Source organism: Lytechinus variegatus, chromosome 2, assembly GCF_018143015.1.
Source record: "Lytechinus variegatus isolate NC3 chromosome 2, Lvar_3.0, whole genome shotgun sequence".
Taxonomy (NCBI): domain Eukaryota; kingdom Metazoa; phylum Echinodermata; class Echinoidea; order Temnopleuroida; family Toxopneustidae; genus Lytechinus; species Lytechinus variegatus.
In genome coordinates this window covers 22,542,567-22,564,454 of record NC_054741.1, presented here as the reverse complement: position 1 = coordinate 22,564,454, position 21,888 = coordinate 22,542,567, and the positions used below count along the sequence as shown (strand labels likewise).

General features: G+C 36.0%; 1 long non-coding RNA gene across 1 annotated transcript; it reads right to left on the bottom strand.

Moving 5' to 3' along the window:
* Positions 1 to 334: 334 nt before the first annotated feature.
* On the bottom strand, positions 335 to 21,614 carry LOC121407590. Its single transcript, XR_005968931.1, has 3 exons — positions 21,511 to 21,614; positions 18,046 to 18,162; positions 335 to 1,491 (listed from the first exon to the last, which is right to left on the bottom strand). It is a non-coding gene; the product is annotated as an uncharacterized LOC121407590 (long non-coding RNA).
* Positions 21,615 to 21,888: the final 274 nt, after the last annotated feature.

Here is a 21,888-nt window from a genome sequence, read left to right as displayed (position 1 = left end):
TTGTAAGACGGTCAAGTCCACAAGCATTTCATGACCACTGTAATTGTAAGACGGTCAAGTCCAAAAGCATTTCATGACCATTAAGACGGTCAAGTCCAAAAGCATTTCATGACCATTGTAACTTGTAAGACGGTCAAGTCCACAAGCATTTCATGACCATTGTAACTTGTAAGACGGTCAAGTCCAAAAGCATTTCATGACCATTGTAACTTGTAAGACGGTCAAGTCCACAAGCATTTCATGACCATTGTAATTGTAAGACGGTCAAGTCCACAAGCATTTCATGACCATTGTAACTTGTAAGACGGTCAGGTAAAAAAGCATTTCATGACCATTGTAACTTGTAAGACGGTCAGGTAAAAAAGCATTTCATGACCATAGTAACTTGTAAGACGGTCAAGTCTACAAGCATTTCATGACCATTGTAACTTGTAAGACGGTCAAGTCCAAAAGCATTTCATGACCATTGTAACTTGTAAGACGGTCAAGTCCACAAGCATTTCATGACCATTGTAATTGTAAGACGGTCAAGTCCACAAGCATTTCATGACCATTGTAACTTGTAAGACGGTCAAGTCCACAAGCATTTCATGACCATTGTAATTGTAAGACGGTCAAGTCCACAAGCATTTAATGACCATTGTAACTTGTAAGACGGTCAGGTAAAAAAGCATTTCATGACCATAGTAACTTGTAAGACGGTCAAGTCTACAAGCATTTCATGACCATTGTAACTTGTAAGACAGTCAGGTCATACAATGCGGAGACTCCATGTCTAAGTCTTTGCATCAGGATACCATGTGCATCTTTTAACCCATTAACAGATATTGATCATCACCATTATGCACGCTGCAATGCTTTTACTGGCCACGTATCTAGGTCAGTTACCGGTACAGGAAAACAATCAATATGATTATTACAGAGTGCAATCATCTAAAAGTAATCATTTATGCAAACTAATTTATAGGTAATTTTTTTGTTCTGAAGAGAAACTGCCCGAAGCAACCACATGAATCCCAATTGAACAGCAATTCACTTTCAATTTCACTTTGAACACAAAAGAGGCTAGAGAATAGACTATTTAAATGCATAGAAGACCTTGGAAAGCGATGATTACTGTTGTCCTTGTTATAACTGAAGGTATATAATTTTTGCTATTCCATGATTCCTTCATACAAAAACACCCTGGTCACTTCTCAAAAAGAATTGAATCAAATTTTATAACATTCAAAGTGAGATATTAATTCTTCTCAGCTCAGTCAGCTGTAATGTAATTTTTTTCCCTACTATTTGGTACTTTTTTACTGCACCATTGTTGAGTAGTTATACAGAAATGAACAATTTAAACTGAACGACTTACCGCCAAGAAAGGATCCGACGGAACATCATCGCGGAAACCTGCAAACGAATTGCTGCGGAGGAGACTGGAGTGAATGGATGGCCTCTGACTCCTGCGTCCCGTCAGCGACCCGGACATGTCCTGGAGTCGGCCTATGTAATAGAACATGAGTTGAGATATGTGAGAGGTCGCGGCATGGTTGATCACGGATAGATGCCGGACTTTGATGTTACGCCTACGGGAAGACATCTTAGAAATACTAATTAAATGTTAATAATGAGCGAAGAAAATAAACTTGTAACGTTCAAGAAACAGAGTATGTTCCGAAATCAGTAATGCTTAGCAGCAATCATAATGTTGATAGTTTATACGTTGTTATATCCAAATATCCATTTTCTATTTCACTTGGTGAGAAAAATTACAGTCACATTCCACGCAGTAATGTTTCATGTACGGAGATGGTTTAATAATGTAATCTGTCAGATGAAGAAACTAGCCATCAACATTGAAGTTCCAGCAGAATTCACCATTAGGAGTCGAGAGTATAAAATGAAGAGTTTGACAGTTCAAATTAATCACTGAGGTATAAAGAGATTTAGTCCTGGAGTAGAATTTATTACGAGCAGCAAACAATTTCAGACAAAGCGTTATCTATTAATCAATGAATTCCAGATAATAGATGTTAGTCAATTCATATGGAATGAAGAAAGCTAGATTCACTAGAGTGATAAATCTCAATCACAGAGATTCTGATGTTCAATTCAAGAAGCAGTATGTTTTAAATTCTCCAAAAACCGATTGAGATACTACATTCCAGAAAGGTAATACTAAAATCTCTCCATCAATGGTTGTAAAATATTTCTCACTCATTACAAATACAAAATTTATAGCCAGGAGCGAAGTCAATATCATTGGCAAAGGTTGATTATCATTTCAATATGTAGGCCTATGTATCTTTTCAAAAGCTATTAATGAACCCCGGTTCCACCACCTCCTCATGAAAACAGAATCATAGGACCATTATCATTGCCAACAAGAAGTTTCAAAGCACACCTCCTTCATCCATCAATCAGTGCGACCTGAACAGGCAGTCGAAAAGTTTCAATTAACGGGTTTTCTTCCTCACACAAAGATTATGCGTAGGATGATACCAGTGACGATGATGAGTTGCAGGGATGCACGGGATGAAATGCTGATTAATCTCAGAAAACATACATCCACATATCAGAGTTAAATTGAAGACTGCTGCAGTAAGCTCCCAAAACAATAACTCAAGGAGTCATAACTATCCAATCATTAGTGGAAGAAACGTGACTTGAACAGAACACATGTGAATATTATCCACCGTGCTTCGCCTGTAAATCATAATCCAATTGGTAATATACCAGTTCTCCAGTTTTGCCATCCCCGTCCACCAAACATGGCTCGAAAGGGAATGATCCTAGCAGACGGAGCGTAACAAGCGGTTTTGTGACCTATTCCATCTCCTTCACCTGTCAGAGAACACCAAATTGAGTTACCATTCTCTACCAGCGCACTCCCTCCATCTATACCCCCTCCCCCATATACTCTCTCTTTCTCTCTGCCTCTCTTTCTGACACATTCTCTCTCTTTCAATGTTTTTTTTCTCCTTTTATATCCCTGATCCTAGGCACCTCTCTTTAAAGTTAAATTGCTCTTCAAATACTGACCCCAGCTCCTCCCACATCTCTTCTTTGTTGTCTCCCCCCATTTCCATATTCTCTCCTTTTATCCTCTTTTCTATATTTTCTCCCACTTATCCTCCATCTCTCCCTGTTTCCCTCCCCTTTTCTTTACCCCCCCCCCCCCCCATCTCCTACTTGGCCCTCTTGGCCTTTCTCTCCCCATCTCTCGCTCATTCTTTCTCCTTTCTCTCTTCACTCTCCTTTTTTTTCTCTCTCTCTACAGCCTAATACAAATTTGCCCTGCTGAGCAATACCAATGAGCTTTCCTTGGCAATACAGTCTTTCTAGAACATGTACACATGTTGGCCAATCATTATAATCATTGCAATGGGACCCCAGTGCTTTATTTGGTTGTTGTCTGAACCAATTACTTAAAGAGCGGGACTGCTCTTTCCATTTGCTGTAACATACCCAACATAAACAAATGACTAAGAATGTTTAGTGTTATAGAATGACTCATGAGGTTCTTTTAAATATAATAGTGTGCTTTCTGCCCCATAGAAGGATATGAAAGAGAAAAAAATAAGTTAGGTGAATTCATAACATGCCAAACAATCATTTTTCCATTATATGTCAATTTCCACCATGACTAATACATTTTATGAGCTTAAATTTCATCTGTTTTTATTATATATTGTGCCAATGTTCTTTCATATGTCTTAATTAAGTCTTTTTTCCCCTTTCTATGCAGAAATTAAATCAAACATTTGAGTTGCCCTTTATCAAAATAATGAGCTCAATACGTGGTGGGTGGAAGCGGACAAGTCTGGAAAATAGCCAAAGTTAATGTTCAAAGGGGAATTTCCCACTGGAATTAACTGTTGTACAAGTAATAGTAGTAATAGAATGAGAGAAATAGGTCAATGGGAGTTTGCACACATTTTCTTTTTTTAAAAGTTTGAAAAATATGATAAAATACTATTAAGGCAAATCTGAAATGTTTGGCAAGCTACCCTTCAATAGAATATATCAATAGTGATTGTATCTGATTGCAAAAAACAAAGTTTTCTACCTCTTTGAGAGCAAATCAGAAAAAAAAGTGACCACCCCTTTCCCACCTCATCCAGGATGTTCACACTGTTGCTATTCCTTTCTTTTCTAGTCATGATATTCCCCTTCCCACTCTGTATTTCATGGATTTAAATAAAAATAGATCAAGAACGGCCGGCTGAGAAAAGTGATCAGTCAAAACACCTAATTAAGATTTAAACCTTAAAGATTTGGATTTTAAGCTTGAATAAACACGAACGATAAAGAGAAATTCCAGTAGTTGCAGTAAACACTGATTTCATGAGAAAATCTGTAAAAAAGGCTTAATTGTCAGTATATCATCGAGGATCTAGATCTGGTACAGTTACATAAACTGAACTTTGTGAAATCTTGAAATCTACGCTGAAAAATGTTCACACTGAAGATCACCAACACAGATAGGCACACGTGGGACAGTGTATTAATATTGCTGGAATAAAGACCCGACGGAAGTGACCGAATCCCCGCTTATTTTGCTTATTTCTCAGCAATTACACAATTTCTTCCAGAATCCTTTGGGACAAAAGTCATTTTGAGGTCGTTACCAAAACTGGAATTTATCTTTAAAATTATCATTGGTGTTCAAATGAACTTCAGATTTCAAGTAGTCACTAAGGGACATTGAAATTAGTTTATTCTAAATCCATGTAATTTGATGTGTAGTTTTTTTTAAATCAATTTTTTTAAATGGTCTCCAAAACATTGAACACTATTGATTGGGGCAACTTTCTCTTTAATTTCATTTAATACGTCCAAGCTTATACCCACAATAATAGACGGCATACGAGACTAGAGATTTTCCCCTTTCAGGATAGAAAAAAAAATCGAACCCAGAGCAAAACTTTGCAGGAAAATATAATTAGTTTTTTAAAAGCAATACCGTGAATTTTGTTTCTGGTCACCTAACAACAAAAGGTATTTGCACTTACCAATGAGAACCTGGCTGTGGTTTGTTTTGTTATACTGGACATTGTGGAAGGTAGTCTGAACAAAAGAGATTTGCCCATGGTCATAAACGCTACAATTAATTTTACTACTGATAAATCTTACATACAATTCATATCAATCACAAGTTTGAAGTGATACCCCTTTCACAAACCCATCCCCAAATATCGGCCTAAGAGTAATGCGGATAATTCAATAAAAATTGCATTCACAAACTCCGAAAATAATCCGCTCTATTTTGTCACAAGCGCTCGACCTGAAAAAGGCGAATAATTGTCATGGCAACTGCACACGCCCCCTCCGATGGGGTTGTGTTGGAAAAGGGTGACCTTTTGTGACCGCACCAAAGCAATTATCCGCATTACTTTGGGAATGCATTCACAAAGCCAAAATTTGGTCCTGATGCTGCTATTATGCGGATAACTCTGGTCCCGCTCTGATTTTACAACCAACTTATGCCGATATTATCCGCATAATTGGGTTTGTGAAAGGGGTATAAGACAATATATTTAATAGAGTTGAAATATATCATAAGATTAATGAAATCCTTTTAGTAACCAAAAATAGACTTGCAATTGATTGCAAGTTTCTTGCAATGCCCCATAATACTGGTAAAATAATAAAATATAAAGCAACATGGCAAGAGCAATCTTGAAAGTTTTTTTTTAATATAAATCCAAATCGAAGATAAACTCTGTGCCTGAACAGGCTTTTGGAAGAAGTGTAAACATGCAAAGATTTATGAAAAGCCAGAGGGGGGTTAAAGGAAAGTAAAGGCACTGGATCAGATTTCATATTCAAACAATACCTCTACCGTGAATCACCTCTTTGGACTTTCTTTCTTGGTTCGAGCGAAAAAGGATAGAAACCGAGGGGAGAGAAGGTGTTGTTGTAAACAGTCAGCCATTTTTTTTTTCAATTTATCAGTTTAGTCTAGAATCATAGCCTCTAAATTGACAATTAAACAATAAAGATGAAGCCCCTTACCTCGCAATCAATTTAATTAAAGCAGAAAAAATAAAGAGACACATATTGGTGACTACAACCCCCTTCTAAAGGTGCAAACAAAAAACAATTAGAGAGGAACCATTGACAAATTCTCCCCCCCCTTCCCCATGTGATTATATAAAAACACACCAGACCAAACAAGTCATATTTTTCATTCTTTTGTTGAAAATGATTTTAATCATAGATCTATCCTAATAGAACAACTATGATTAAATTTCCATACAAAAAAAATGCTTTTCAGTATAATTAATCTAAGCATAATGAAATATAGTAATAAATTACTGCATGATAAAAATCCTGTAAAAACAAAATTTTCATAATCAATTACTACAAACATTGAATAAAAAAAAGCCTAAAAAGCAGAACAGAGCCTATTCTCTACAATACATCATTATGTTACAAATTCATTATTAACTGATAACATAAAATATTGATTAATTTCAAATCCATAATTAGATGAAATGGCATGTTGTAACTATACTCCTTGTTGACTATAATTTTCTGCTAAACTTTACATCTTACCTAATGTCAAGGTCGAATTCTCCTTTTATTTAGAATAAAATCCGTGCATGTTATAATATAGACTGTCTACTTTTATAGTTACTTCATATTTTTGTCATGTTCTCCTATGAACAAAATTTTCCATCATTTGATATCCATGGATAGCATGCATGCTGGTAAATGACAGGTACGGTGATATACAAGGCATGTGTTGACTCTCCCAACATCACTTCTTATAACCACAAACAAATAATTCTGTGAAACACAGCTGATATTATTAGCTTCACACTGAGAGGGTCTATTCCAGTTAAGTCTTAAACCAGTTCACAAACTCTCAAGTTTACCTATTCCCACATTCATGTACATGGAACATGCAATATGTTTCCCGTTGTATCTCTCCTCTCCCCCCCCTGCCCTTCATTGAACAATAAAAATGCAAACATCCTGATTACTGCCCCTGGATAAGATGAATTTATAAGCAATTCAGAATATAAAATGTACACTCATTTTTCATCCTGAAGCGGGTATCAGGAATATCTTTAATACTTTATTATATCCATGAATCTATATGGCATGTATTATCTATTGCTATCTTTTTAGTCATATTTGCTCTTATGGCATCCGTACGGAGAGTCAAACACAGATGTTGTAACATTTTTGGGTAATAGCCAGTTAGCCATATATAGGTGGTTTGAATAAATATGAATAAAACAACTGTGCCATACAGCCACCGTAGAGCAAATGTGACTGGGGTATAACTGTTATTATCTGTTAAGTTTATGTGAATCAGTAAATTGTTTTGGGGGCAGTGGGGTAGGGGGCTGTCTGCGTATTTAGGGGGATCCTGCCATATACACCCCCACTACCAGAGGAAAAAAATTCCTTTCGAGAATATTCCTTCATCAGTAACACTGTACGATACAATCAAACGTGATCATTTTTACATTGTTGCTTGTGAAAATCAATGGTGTGAAGTTTGACATCTATGATCAAGAGATGGCGCTATTCATTTGAAAATCTCACAAGGATATCAACTGTACAGCTCTGGATAATCATATCAAATCTTCATAGCAAACTACCGAGATGCAAGCAAATCAACTAGAAGGAATCTATTTTTCTCTTAAACAAGTACTGAAGAAAAAATATGTGATTAATTACTATGATTTCTGCATTTGGGTTTGATGATACAATTCATAAATTCAGTGTTTTACCATCTTAAGTAGATAGCAATATTTACAATCCCTTTGAGCATTCCTTTTCTTTTACTTTACAATGAATACAATTTGTTTGGGGGGATTAGGTAAGGCAAAATAAGAATTGCTTCTATCTACATCTTTTTTGCAACCATTACTTTTGCTATTTGATGGTATGAATCATAATCAATTTTACAACTATTTTGTATGCTTTTGAAACTCAGCTTTGCAACACTAAATTCCATGTAATTCAGAAATTGATTCAAAAGAATGTTGTTGAGTATCAAACACAAGCAATCTCACTACATATCACACCTAAAGGAAAATTTACTTGGAAAGAGTGAAATACCTCAAAGTTAATTGGCAAGTTTTAAAATGGATATAAAGTTTAAAAGTAAATGCTAGTTTTGGTAACGATATCAAAATGAGTTCGTACAGAATCCAATGAAATGGCCACCAAAGTGTCTGTTTGTATAAATAAAAAGCATGTGCCAAAGGATTCTGGAAGAAATTGTGTAATTGCTGAGAAATCAGCAAATAAGCACAGGATTTGGGTAGATCAGGCGTTGGGCCTGACGCTCTAAGCAATATAATTATACATTGTCCCACATGCGCTTAACTGTGTTGGGGATCTTCGGTGTGAACATTTTTCAGCGTAGATTTCAAGATTTCACAAAGTTCAGTTAATGTAACTGTACCAGATCTAGATCGTCGATGATAATTGATATACTGACAATTAAGCCTTGTTTTACAGACTTTCTCATGAAATCAGTGTTTACTACAACTACTGGTATTTCTCTTTAAGCATTGCTGAATCATGGTACTCATTACTCACACAAAAAAATTCAAAGAATCCCGACTGTGACGTTAAATCAGCAGAAGCTCAACATTACAAATAACGAAAAAGATATTTTTCAAATATAGGGTCTGTTGTTTTAGCTTTTATCCCTGATATCAGTTTATGGCCCCAGGGTAAGCATGGCTTAACAGAAAACAGGAAATCCATGATATTTTAGTGCATTACAGATGGATGCATCAGCATCTGACAAATTTGTCCCATTTGGAACGGTCTGTACTGACCAGTTGACCAACTTGTGATTATATCTCGTTCTCTCAAATTCCAGGTAGCAATAGAATGTTGGTTATTTTTAAATTTGCTCACATTTTCATTAAGCTCCATCTGTTCCTAGATACATGTTTGTGAAACATCGTTTTAGCATCAGAGCATATACACAGGGGCAGCATAATGTGAGTGGGGACAAGGCACTATCCTACCCCACCCCCAATGATTTTTCAAGTGTTGAAAAAAAATGAGAGCATAGAAGAGAAAGGAAACCAGAATGAAAGAGATGTCTATGTCACAGAACTACATAAAATACAAGGACCTGTATATTGAAATAAGACCTTAGATTGTAGCCTAACTCTGTACTGAAATTATGGGAAGACATACATGTAGGGCCTACATGTCAAGATTTTGTTTACATTGCATGCTACATAGGTTTACTGTGCATTTTCTAATTCTTCAATGGTAAACACAAAGTTATTTTGTTATTTAACCTTGCCAGGCAGTTGAGCTGATTCATTGAGCTTCTATTGTTGGATATTTATGTCACACAACAGGGATTGGCTATCCATATTTAAACTACAACTTTATTTAATTAAACCCGACTTCAGAATACAGGCCAATACATCAAATTTAGAATTTTTGCTCCCCTATTAAAAGCTGCCACCAGTCTGCATACAGGCTAGTGAAATCTCAATTGAATAATCTTTTTTTTGTGCAACATTAACCACAAATTTTTAGACATACTAAGGTAGATATAGATTATCTAATCTAGTCATTATCCTATGCTCTCAAGTAGGTGAACTATGTAAGCCCGAAGTTGTGACATAAAGCAATGAGCCAACTCCAGATCATGCACTGATAGATAGGGTGTAATAATCTTATTAGGCTTTTTAGTAAAAAATATACCACATGGTCTTTAATCGGTTTTCCATTTCTGAAGTTGTAATTTATCATGCACGTACAATGTTGTCTTTGGTGGAAAAAAGTGCATGTACCTTTGAATAATAAGTTAATACGTTTAAGAATAATTTGGCATCAACTTGATGTGCATGAAATAAAATCTGATGGTGCTATTCTTTATATTTTCTATTTGATGTCCTATTTCCTCATGCGTGTTTTCCTTATTTTCCTATCATTTAGGTATTTTACAATATATCTGCAGGCATAAATTCCTGGATTCTATTAAATCTGTCCATATTATTGTCTCTTATGAAATTTTCTTCACTTTCCCTTTATCTAACATTATTACTATCCTTTTGTCATCTTAAATTTGCCCATCTTTTAAACTAGTATCATAGATTTATTATTCTTTATTTAGATTTTTGTCTTATCTTCCTTTGGTTCCCCCAGACTTTTTTTCCATTTTTACTCATGCATTTTTGTATTTTTCTCAATTAAACTTTTCTTTATAATTCATTTACTCAGGGATATATTGCCAAACCAAATTTTCTTTCTTCATTCACCTTAAATATCTTTATCCAAATAAATTAGCGAATTGGTCGGCTCATCATCATCTGGAAATAATATCTGAAAGAGCTATGCTGTCTTCTCTTTAAATTGTGAAATATAATATCCTATATGTTTGGGAATTGGCACATAATGCAACATTTAGCAATTTTGTCATACAGTAATTTTAAGAAAACTGGATGGCTGCTGCCGGTAAATCGACGAAAGACGCCCTACCAATTATCCATGTTTAATGTAGCCCCCACAATGCGATTTTAAATGTAAATGCAAAATTAAATTCTGCCTATTAAGTTATTAACTTAGCTTGAGGTATATATTTTGTGGGTTATCAAATAAAATTTTGTGGGTTATATTTGTAGATTGTTTCGATCGATCGCACAGCAGGGGGAGAGCTTTACTCATGAGAATGACCTTCACATATCATATCCTACAATTATAGTCACATATTACTAATGTGGGCAGTTTAGATCTTAAGCATTGAAGATGTACATTCTCTATTAAATGATAATTCCATTTGGCATTAAACAAATCACAACTGAAATAGCCAACTTTGTGTACTGTGGTTGAGAGCCCCCCCCCCCCCCTCTGAAATGTGACACTTCAACAAAGTATACCATGTCTAGTTTGAAGAACAGACTCCAAACTCTCCGTCTGTTAGTAGTATTAGAGAGTTTTTGCATTTACTACAGAGCCGCTCTCTGCAACGCACCAATTCCTTGAAAATGCAAGTAAAATCACACTGGCTTTTGTTGTAAGTTGGTGGATCAGGACAGCAGATCATGTCGAAAATTTGCACCAGACGAAAAACTGCAGATATGTCGTTGTCCAGTCAAGCCACTACGCTGTGTCCCTGGTCCACCAACTTTAGACGAAAAACTCTCTGAGCCCTCCATTGTGATTGTACTTGCATTTCCAAAGGAATTGGTGCTTTGTAGAGAGTGGCTCCATAGTAAATGCAAAAACTCTCTAATGTCACTACTGCAGACTCTACATCACAGACTATGTGAAGACTGAAGGTCTATCATGCAGGGTGCTACATAACTTTTTAGATGCACTTGCCCTAAAATTTTTGGAAAATACTTGCCCGAAAAACTCCTTGAAAAAAAACTTTTTCAAAAGAAAATATTATGGTTTTAGAAACTATTGACCTTTTTTCTCTCTTTTGACACAGATGATGTACCTTGTTCTTGCATTTCTTTTTACAAAGTGATTTTATCTTGCCCGCCATGACAAAATTTAGGGTCGGTATATCATATTGACCCTAATTTTGGTAATTCTACTGAGAGAATTTTGCTCGCCCAATTCGACAAGTAGCTTTGGTCTTTACTTCAAAACACTTGCCCGACTATAACTTTTACTTGCCCAGGCAAGTGCTGATGTAGCACCTGTGTCTATGCCTGCAGACTATCCATACCCCCCCTCCCTTTGACACAATACAGTTAAAACTGTGCAATAATGTAATTGACGTTCCTCCTCATGACTAAATACCTCCCAATATCATTCCTTTCCTGTTGTACCTAATTCACACATACTAAACAGTAGTCGATTAATTAGAGGTTGTGTAGGTGTGACCAAATGGTAGACTGTTGAGTAATATAGACAGTTATAGAACAGTGAAAAATCCCTATGGTGAAATATACAGGTATGGTTTTTTTTCAAGTGTTTACAACATTTTTCAATGGCCTCAAACAGTTGGAATTATATATCAAAGGGAAAGTCGCATACTGACATCACATTATTTTCGGTAAAAACAGGAAAAATTAAAGAAACTTATTTTGGGGAAGAATGTAAGAGTTAATGAGGTGTTAAAAGTTTTGATACTGTTATGTCAGATGAAAGCTAAGGGTTTTTTCTGCAAAATTAATATAACACTAAATTATTCCTACATGCTATGAAAACAATAAAAAAGAATAATAACTTATAGAATTAATATGGAAAGTGCTCAAATGCGACTTCACAAAGATTTAGAAATCCTAAAATATGTGATAATCTTTACAACATATCAAAAGAATAAAATCATAGAAAAATAATTTGGTAATTATAAAAAGAAATATAATCCAATATAATCAACAGATATTGCCAATTTAAAGAATTTCAACACTGATTTTTGTTAATCAGAGAACTAAACATGATTTTCATTAAACAAGAAACATGAAGAAATAACAGGTAATTTTTTTAGGGCTCTGCATCCTAATCTTTGAGCACAATTTTTTTTTGCGAAATATCTTGTTAAGTCAGTACATTAGGCCTACATCAGTACTGTAAACAAAGCTAATATTTTTTGCATACAAACAACTTTGTTCAACTAATACCATGTTTACACAGTGACACGGCTCGGGGGTTCGACACGCGAGCCGTGCTCAACACGGCAATTTTATGCTGTGTAAACGCGATCAGTGTGATCCGCGAGCCGTGTCGAACACGGCTTTTTTGATCCGCCAAAATCGTAGGTTTCAACCCGCGAGCCGAGTCAGACTCGGCAATTTTTTCGTGTGTAAACAGAAAGCCGTGTCGAACTCTCTTGACCTAGGTCACTGTGGGCGCTTTCACTTTTGGCATTGTTGTTGTTCGCACGGACAAGATTCGATTCCGGCGGTGAATTTCCCGCGTTTAATTTGCGACGTCATAATTCTTCTTCCGTTCGAGATCTGCGAGCCGTGTTGAACTCGCCTTTTTATATGTATGTATAAACGCGATCTCTGATCCCTTCTTCGCAGTGTTCAACCCGGCTCGCGGATTCAACACCCGAGCCGAGTCAATGTGTAAACACGGTATATTTATTATCGCTTACTAATTTTGTTTTCTGATGTGGCCATTTTCATAATGCAACAAAAAATCACACTGGTGAATAAATTAAAAAAAAAACATACCTGATATGGAAGGTATCGAAGGTGAATAATGAACCATGACTTGTGTGTCATTATGCCAAACCCTGACATACAGACCAAAGACTGAGGATAACTGAGGCATGATCCTAAGAATCCTGGATGAAAAACCTGCTCTTTAACTTGAAATTAATCCCCAAGCAATAGAAGAAATCAAAAGCCTCTTCACTCCATGGCTGTCCTGAACGAGGTGTAATCCTTGACCAAGATCGTTGGCACAGGCACACACACACCCCTGGCCATGACTAAGCCTTGGATTGGAGCAATTGGAACACTAATCACAGACTACAGATGACATCAAACATTTCCTTTCTTGAATCAGCTATTTAAAGGGATGCCCTCTATCACTCTGCGGCATTTGCAGTTCAGTCTTGTCAGGTTTCCCAAAGACACATCAAAGTCTAGTCAACCTTGAATCACGACCCTGGTAGAATCAGTTTACCTAGACCCCATTCTCAGTATACTTTCTTGACCTGTTTTCCCTTAAACCAGTTGAGGGAACCAGTTTAAAGGATCGCTTTACAAGCACCCTCATCACTGAATCTTCGGCATTGTGCATGCACACAGTGTGCACCGAGTATTGGTGCCGAACATGCACACACTCTCCCGGGACACTCTCATACTTTCATGCAAAGATTGCTTCCCGAAGGATGATCGAGTCCCTGTGCACCTATGCTCAAATTAGAAAATAAGTCAAAGCGGTCTTTAAAACCACATTGCAAAGTGGCTTTTCCAAACTGGTTTGGGATATCGCTTCCAAGACCACTTCAAGCATTACCATTAGTTTCCACTAAATCATTTAAAATAACGTTGATGAGAACTGGGTCTAAGTTTTAGTACCGTAAGGTTACGAGACCTCTTTGTTAAACAACCATGCCTTCTCTTCTATTCATTAAAGTTTGAGGAATCTCTTTTGTGAAATGCACATTACAGTACCATTGACTTTCCTATTAGCTTCATTAGTGTGGTAGGCATAGGCCTACACATTTCATTTTCTTAAATACTATTTCATTGAAATTACAATACTGTTTTGTTGATGTTTTCAAACTTGTAGGTGTTGCCATACACATCAGACAAAAGCCTGTGTGGGGCCTATGTACAGTAATCTGTTTTTACTTCTTCATTTTCCAGGCAATCCCATATTCACGTTCTTACTTTCTTTTGTAAGTTGCTTTTTTATTGAAATGTAGAATATAATGATTATTATAAAATAATCTAAAACTAGATGACCATAAACCCAAATGAAAGGGTATTTTCAGAAAGGGATGATTTGCATTTATTATGATAGAACATTTTATTGATACAAGTGCAAATACAGGAATAGGAAGACCAGAGCCAGAGTCTTATGTTTAATTGTCAGTCTTTGACTTTGGAATTCTGAGGCATTCTATGTATCTCGTTTTTATTTCATCAGTTATATACTCTTCTACACAAAATTGCACCAATGACCAGCAGCATCAGTTACAGGGCCCCTGGAGGCCTAGACCGACCAGTACAACTCAGGCCTTATAAATTCAAGTTGATTTATATTTCAATGATATTTTTAATGTAATCAAAGAATGTGTCTATATTTTGTTGCATCATCAAAATAAGTTTATTGTACTTTACAATTGGGTGGGTCACTTTGTGCAGATCAAAACTATCTATATGAATGCAGTTGAAACTGTTTACATTTTCTGTAAGTAATGGATGTTTTATAATCAATATGACTAATAGCTTCATGCTTTAATGGCAATCCACTTCTTTACTCTTGGCTGTGTTGTTTTTATAATAAATACTCTGGCCAACCATTAATCATACTTTTGATTCATTTTGCAATACAGAGAGAGCAGGAAGTACAAGCTTAACATAGATCCATACATTTATTTCCTCCCTGTCATATTCAATGCAGGGCCATTATTTCAGGGTTTTAGGGTTCATAATTTCATTGTTTTCAAAGAGGCCTAAACTCTAATCATTGGCATAAGGCCATACTATTTATAGATTTCAGTTAAAAACTATAAATATGTCTAGTTTGGGAGCCATAATTTCAAGCCAGGGAAATTCAACCTTGAAAATGATCTACATGAATGGAAAGCAGAATCAATTTATAAACGTCGTGTTCTCATTAAGGCTTGAATGATGTCAAGGACCCATCATGAAAGGAATATTAATTGCATCAAGAAGAATTAAGAACGAATAACAAGTAGGCCTACACTTCAAACAGGAAATGATTTTGGTAAAGAGAACATGCATGTCATCATATGAGATTGATAAGCTGATGATCTCAGAGTTTGTTCAATATGTTTTACTTTTAATATGTTCTGCTTTTTTACATTCTTATTCTTAATCTTCATTCTTTTTTATGTTTTTTTTTTACATTGTTACATCATGTCAATCTATTGTAGATGTTGTGATTCTTGATGATATATCATAAAAATATTGAAAAAATCTCAACACTTTAAATTTTGTATTTTACCACAGTCAAACATGTTATATTGGCCACCTGCAAAGAAAGACCAACTCCCAGCCCTACAAGACCACTTTTTTGTTCCCTTGAACATTGCATCATCCAATTAAAAAAACAACAGAACCTGTCTATAAGCACCAATTGCTTATTTACATTTTAATTCTCCCCTGAGTAGTCTTTACAGTTTGTTGATCATTATGTGAAATCACAATCATTCATTTTCTTTGCCCCCAAGAAAATCAAAATAGAGCTTACAGACTCTTCATTGCTGTAACCCATTTTGCTACATGAAATTGATAATGTATAAAACAAGGAATAATCAAGATTTTAGAAATAAGAAAAAAAAGAAATCCAGGGTTGGGCTCAAATTACTTTCTTCAATTATAATTAAAGGTATGTAATTGAAGGAATGTACAATTACTTTTCAATTAAATTACATTTTTTCAATTACAATGACCAATTACTTACAATTACAATTTCAATTACTTTCGATGATAGTCATAAATTAAATCAATTTGTATTCTGTATGTATTAGCACTACCTATTTCAACATAATTCTAAGTTACAGATAAACTTACAAGATGCATGTGATTTTGCCTATTACTTTATTTGATACTGAAGCAGTTGAAATGAAAAAAGAACATGAAATAAAATCATAAATTAAGTAAGTTTATTGTAAAGTAATTGAATGTAATTAAAAGTAATTGACAGTAATTAAAGTCAATTACATTTTTTCAACTACAAATACTTTCCCTTTCAAAATTTCAAATAAAAATGCAATTAATTACATGATTGATCAATTACCATAGGTAGTGACATCCATAGGCGACGGAAGCGGGGGGACAGGGGGGACGTGTCCCCCCTAAATTTGTTGTTGATGACATTACAAATGCCTCTCAAAGGGGGGGGCACAGCCAACCCGTGCCTCCCGATCTGCCAGTGCGTACTTCTTTACAAGCATAGGCGGCGGAAGCGGGGGGGGGGGGGTTGGGTCCCCGCCCTAAATTTGTTGATGACCTTTTTTTTTTTTTTTGCTTGTCAAAATTTTTTGGGTTGTCCCCTCCTAAAATTTTTGGCTTCCGCCGCCAATGGTGACATCAATATCTGACTCATCGAATAATCCTGATCAATGACATTTTTTTTTGTAATAGTGCACAACTGAAAAAAAATCCATAACTTTGGTATTTTTCATTGAAGTTATATTAAAGTTTATAACTAGAGTCGTGCATGTTTTAAAAATTCTCTGTTTATAAGTATAATTTTCAGCCTTGAGTATCGCTTTAAAGCAAAGTAAGAAAGTCAGCATGGTATCACTTCTTGAAATGGGAAGAAATCTGCAAAATATCTGTTACACAAAAAGGGAAAACTTGTAATTAACAAGTGGATCACCTCTACCTGGCAGTCTCACCTGCATAATGTGAGCAGCAGTGCTGACTTTGAAAACTACTATGAAATAATTATTCACAAAAAAACATCACTCATATAATGATACAATACTATGTTCATTGACCCTAAATGACATCTGACCTTGATCATGTGACCAAAGACTTGTCAAGGATACTCGATTACCCCTACATGTATGTCCACAATTCATAAACTATTTTCATGAACTTTGAAAGTTATGACAGCAATTTAATAAATACCTCCAACATGACCAGTTTGTTGACCTTGAGCTTTGACCTTGGTCTTGTGACCTGAAACTCGCACAGGATGTTCATTGACACTAATTACTCTTATTTATGTCCAAGTCTTATGAATCAGATCCATAAACGTTCAAAGTTATGATGGTAATTCAACAAATACCCCCAACTTGGCCAAAGTTCATTGACCCTAAATTACCTTTGACCTTGGTCATGTGACCTGAAAATTGCACAGGATGTTAAGTGACACTAGATTACTCTTATGTCCAAGTTTAATGAATCAGATCCATAAACTTTTGAAGTTATGATGGTAATTTAACAAATACCCCCAATGTGACCAAAGTTCATTGACCCTAAATGACCTTTGACCTTGGTCATGTGACCTGAACTCAGGCAGGACGTTCAGTAATACTTGATTATTAAACCTTATGTCCAAGTTTCATGAACTAGGTCCATACACTTTTTTTAAATTATGCTGTCATTTAAAAATCTTAACCTTCGGTAAATATTTGATTTTGATGCTGCTGCCGTCGGAAAAGCAGCGCCTATTGTCTCTCCCTGCTATGCAGGTGAGACAAAAGCATTTTTCTCAATGTATGACATGTGAAAGGTGCTGATACTAAACTGAAAATGATCGTCTCTAAAAATATGATGTATGAACATAGGCATAAAAATTGTGGCAATTGTGATCAAAATCACATTTCCTTTTATTTATGATTCCCACTGGTATGCAGATATATCCATCTGCAATTCAAGCTTAGATCACATTGATAAGACACATAATATTTAATAAATTCCAATTTAATTGGTTTCTTACCCCTGACAGAAACTGAAACGAACACTTGAAAATCCAGCTTGCTTCCTTCCCTCTCCGTTCATCACATTGGCAACTGTCGAGCTTCACCCTTTGTGTCTGTTGTATCGCAGAGAAGCACTTATATCAAGAACAAAAAATAAATAAAGTATGATAGCATTTAGTTTAACATTAAATATCAGGGTTTCTTCTTCTCCCACCTTCTATCTCCCCACTTATTATTTTTTTATTTCATTATCATTATAATCATTATCCTAATTAGGCCAAATCCTAATAATCATTCTATCCAACTGAGGCAATGATTGACAATAACTTTGTACCCATAGACCAGCAAGTCATTTGGAATCCCGGGGGGGGGGGGCCACTTCCATTCACGAGTGGATACCATGCGCGACCATGGGGTCTCAAAAAGCACCCTAAACACGTAATTTCCATATTCTGAAAATGCATCCCTTAACAAGTATTGGCGTGTGAAACCCTACCCCGGCCCTACCCTTAACAAGTATTGGAAACAAAACGATACTCTTGGCAAATATTCCCTAAAATGAACCCCTAAACAAGTACAGGAATGTTTTATTGTTACGGGTCCTTCGGTCGTCGGCTTTACCTTATTTGGTTTAGTACGACCCCAGCTTCTACACCTCGTGCAAATCGGACTCTAAACACGAAGTGTTGGGGCAAAAGGACATCCTATATAAAACATTTTATTTTTGTTTTATCATCCCCGCAAATTTGACCCTAAACACATAATTTTCCTAGCGAAATAGATACCCTTTTTTCATTATTTTTGTGTTTTTGACACCCTTATCACGTTACGTACGTAACGTGCCCTATCGTGAAAAAGACATCCTTTTTAAGTGTTTTTTTGGTCGCGCATGCTATCCACTTGTCAATGTAAGTGGCCCCCCCCCCCCCCCCCGGGTTTGGAATCCCCCGCCCCTTAGATCTTAATATCTTTATATTTTTTTCCAGCTCAATTAAGCTTTGCTAGCATTTTAATTTCCAACAAAACATAATTTTTAAGTTTTGACAAGATGAATACCGGTAAGCCTTACATTAATTATAGATCTGTCTAATACCATTCTCCCTAATTTCATCATCACTTTTTTATTTCTCTCAACAAAAAACTTTGCAAATCCTTGAATCCATCGTAATGCTTGCAATGGTTTAGGAAATACAACATACAGGATTTAGACACATGATCTATTCCTACCACTTCCTTCCTTTAAATGATGTTATTTTTGTAAATATTTTAATTGCCTGAAGTAAAAACTATGAAAAAAAATGTGATTTGACTACACAACTTGAAAAATAAACATGGACACAAACAAATTTGAGAGACAAATTTCACACTACTTGAAAGCATAAAATATAAAGTCATGATTAATCCCCTAATGGTATCAAGGAAACATGCATGCTTGACAATTTAATAACAATTTACTGAATTCATAATATTAATATCATTGGAAAGGTGATTTTAAATCTAAAAATGTGCCTAGAGCTCTCTTGTCTATCAACATGTATCTATCTATTATCTATCTATCTATTTATCCATCCATCCATAAATCCATCCATCTATAGAGCGAACTATCTATCCATCTATCTTCTATCTAATTATCCTTTCAAATCTCTTCAATTGTTTCTTTCTCATGTCACAGAAGTTTCTCATCTTCTGTCATTTTAGTAGAATGGAGATTCTTTTCAGTTCATCTGCCCGTCCTTTCTTTCAACTGAACCGTGCATCCCAAGACACAAGACAGCTCATCTTGGCTGGTTTGTTTGTAAGGATTGTTGCCATGGAAACATAGTAATTCCACCATTTCAAACAGATGTTGACAACTTCTCCTGATGTGGGTGGTTTGAGTCATAATTTTTGTCTTCATTTTAGCTATATCACTTCCTTTACTATAAAGTATGTGAAACTGAGCTAGGCTTAACACTGTATGTGCATAGAGTGCTTGTAAAATTGAAACCGATAGTACTATTGCCATTCAGCCTCTAATGCTTAAACGATATTTGATCTATAAGCACTATTTATAGACATACATTAGTCATGAATATTTTCAACAGTAACGCCCTTTTTATTACATGTACCTGAATATTATGAATTACGGTCTTGATAGGAACACAAATACAAGAATGTTTAAAGTTAGAAAATAAGGAATAAAAATTCTTCTGTACTAGTAATTTAAAAGTGTAAATGGGAAAATAATTATTTCATACTTTAAATTTTTTCTGTATGACCTAACTAAATATTATTTCTAATTGGTACATCTAAAACAATACTTATTACATTGTCAATTGAAATCCACTGTACCCCCCCCCCCAGTATCAATCTGAAATTGACCTTAAGGTGTGTAATCCTAAATGGTAGGTATGGAATTGAGCTGAAACAAACTTCACAATGGCACAGGATAAAATTATGAAAACTTTTAATGGGATTTTCAAAACATATACTTATAGGCTTGTACTGTTCTAATTAAACGTACCCTTGGTATGATTATTCATGAATGAAAATGAAAAGGATGTAGATTATAAAGGTAGAAAGAGTAATCTCAACAAGGATGAGGAGAATAAAGAAGCAGTTAGGGAATAAAGGGGGCAAAACAAAAATATATAAAGACAAAACTATGGGTCTGAGCTCTGGCTCCTTCCCATTCAGTGGAGTCACAGCTCGGAGGCAAACAAAACAATTGAGAGTGATAGGAATGTGAGAAGAGAAAGGAAGGAGAAGACAGGATGAGGAGGGAGAAAATGATGAAAATGAAATGGAGAGTAAGGATAACACTGGGAAAGAAGTAGAGGCAAGAGAGGTGAAAGAGGGAAAATGTGAAAGCTAGTTAGAGGGTGTGGTGGAGGAAAATGGTTAATGATGAGGGGCAGGTAAGGGAGGAATGAGAGGGGGAGGAGGGAAGTACAGGAAAGAGCAAGGGGGAGGGGAAAAGGGAGTGAAGGGACAAGGGAAGACTGAGTTGGGAAGGAAGTGGAGGGGAGGAGAAGAGGGGATGGAGAGAAGAGCTAGGAGAGGATGGGGGGAGAAGGGAGTAGCTGGGAAGGGTGGAAGGGAGAAGGTTTCTCAGGAAGGAGTGGAGAGGACTCCAATCCAAAAGGGAGTAAGAATGGGAGGAAAGGAAAGGAGAGGAAGGGGACAAAAAAACATCTGACACAATGGTATTTAATGGCTCCATGCATACGGGTACCCACAGTTGACCTACACACTTCACACAGTCATATATTACAGGTCAAGCTACGCAACCTCCCTGAAAACTTTCTCAGCTCAAGCCACAATCAGCATCCGCGATGAATTATCAACGGGGAACCCCCGCATCAAAGCAGTATACACGTGTGCACAATTATTCCGCAAACCAAGCAAGGTAGCATGAATATATTCTATCAATAAAGTCTTTCCTCATGAAATCAATCAACAATATTTCACTCAATATACAAGAAGGAAGGCTAAGTACGTACCTGTATTCCAAAGTCAACTCTGAAAATGTTTATCTCTGACCCTCATCCACTTGTTATGACAGGATTGGCTGACAGGTCCCCGAACAGGTCTCAGAACATTTCACACATCGGATCAACAGATGCCGTGCTTTTGTTGTTTTTAACTGTGCATGCAGTGAAAGTTGAGGGAGTTATTCAACATCAAGTTCAAGCTCGCTCGAGTAGGAAAAAAGAAAAGGGGATCCCCTTCACGATTTCAGAGGAAATGAATTTAATACCTTTGTTAAAAAGGGTTAGAGGTGTTTTGTCCTGAACACGGGCCATAACAATCATCGCACTAATGGCATGAGACCGAGCTATTAAAGTTGCTGACCTAAATACGACTGGTGGAAATAACTA